At 45.0% G+C, this 1,685-nt stretch overlaps 1 pseudogene; it reads right to left on the bottom strand.

Annotated features, from left to right (window-relative positions):
* Positions 1–244: 244 nt before the first annotated feature.
* LOC131830242 (PAX3- and PAX7-binding protein 1-like) lies at positions 245–1,208 on the bottom strand (annotated as a pseudogene).
* Between the last annotated feature and the right edge of the window lie 477 nt (positions 1,209–1,685).

The following is a 1,685-nucleotide window of genomic DNA, read 5'->3' as shown; positions in this document are numbered from 1 at the left end:
CTTAGGCAAAATGATTAGGAGTCTACTTTAAACTCCTCTGGCTTTCGAATATAATAATGCTTTTTATATTAAAATAAGAATCAGTATTTTACACTTCGAGAAACTATGTATGTACAAAATTTTATTCATTGAAATGGTCTTAAAGCAAATAAGAGGCTTTTCATCATATATCTATTTTTCTTCAAAGACTTAAATTCTTTCTCGTTGTAGACCCTTGCAACAGACAGCAGGACCCAACGTTCGTTCAAACACTTGCAGGGAGTTTCACGGGCTGTTTTGTGTTTCCCCTGCATTTCTTTTTTCCACATTAGAGCACCCCACGCTGTTTCTGTAAATTGTGTTTGCTAAGTGCACAAGGTAGCAACAGAATAACTCTCTGAGAGAGAGTTCAGAAGCAGGAACCACTGTGTTGGAGAAACAATTGATTACACTTTGGGCTTTTCGATGTTATTATTTCCAGAATCTGAATTCTGAGAAGCCACGGGAGTGTTTCTATTCAGTGATGGTGCATCAGTAACTGCTGGAGTTTCATTTGAAAAAAATAAAACAACCAAAGAAAATTCCCTACAAGCTCTACGAAAGACCAATGTCTTGGAAAAAAACAAAAACAAAAACAAATAGAGCCCAGAATTATTGTTTTCTAGGACATTTGTTGGGCATAAAGGCATGGACCCATCATCATCTCAAGTTCTTCTCATTCTCAGGGCTCCTGGGTGATGTAGTGGGTTTAGCGTCTGACTCTTGGTTCCGGCTCAGGTCATGATCTCAGGGTCATAAGATCGAGCCCCACATCAGACGCGGCACTCAGCAGGGAGTCTGCTGGAGATTCTCTCTCCCTCTCTCTGCCCTTCCCCCCGCATGTGCTCTCCCTCTACAATACATAAATAAATCTTTTTTTAAAAAAGGTCATCTCATTCTCAATAGCTCTTACATATTCGTCACTTGATCTAACATGTTTATCTTAAAAAGGCAATTGCCAATGAATCACATTCCAGGTTTGGGGTGTATGTAAGGCAGTGAATTCCTTGGGCTGGAATTCCCCCCAGGTGAGGTTCCTCACCTGTTCCTCCTCCAGGCTCCACCCGCTCTACCAGCAGACACTCGAGTCCAGCCCTGGGACAGTCTCCGTCTCCCACCATCACTTCAGCCTCCACACTGGTGCATCCGGACCCGGTCAGCTTCTCTCCACCTTCACTACTGGCTCCCATCCGGGGTGGCCGCAGCCCTTCCCCTGAACGGAGGAGAGAGGGTCCCCTCAGGTGTCTCATCTGAAAGGATTTGTGTATCACGTCCTGGTCAAAACCCACACAGGCTTACATTTGCAAACAGGATATCACACAGAATCCTTATCAGGGGCCGGAGACCCTGTGTGATCTGGGCCCCCAGCCCTCACTTGTCTCAGCTCACTACGTGCTAGTCTTCTTTCCGTTCCAGCAAGATCTTTACCAAGAAGGGCCTTTGCATGTGCTATTGCCTCGGCGGGTATGAAGTCAGAGCAGCCCATGCAAATTACAACCTCAACTGTTGATTCAGGGAAGCGCTTCTGAGACTGAAAGATTGAGCAGACCACCCCGTGATACTGTCTCACAGTACGGGCCCCTGGATATATTAAAGGCACACTGATTGCATAATTACAATGACTTTTAGCCTACCTCACCATTACATTATAAGCCCTGTGAAAAGCA

Source organism: Mustela lutreola, chromosome 4 (genome assembly GCF_030435805.1).
Source record: "Mustela lutreola isolate mMusLut2 chromosome 4, mMusLut2.pri, whole genome shotgun sequence".
Classification (NCBI taxonomy): Eukaryota; Metazoa; Chordata; class Mammalia; order Carnivora; family Mustelidae; genus Mustela; species Mustela lutreola.
The sequence above is the reverse complement of the archived record's forward strand: the minus strand, read 5'-3'. Positions and strand labels throughout refer to the sequence as shown.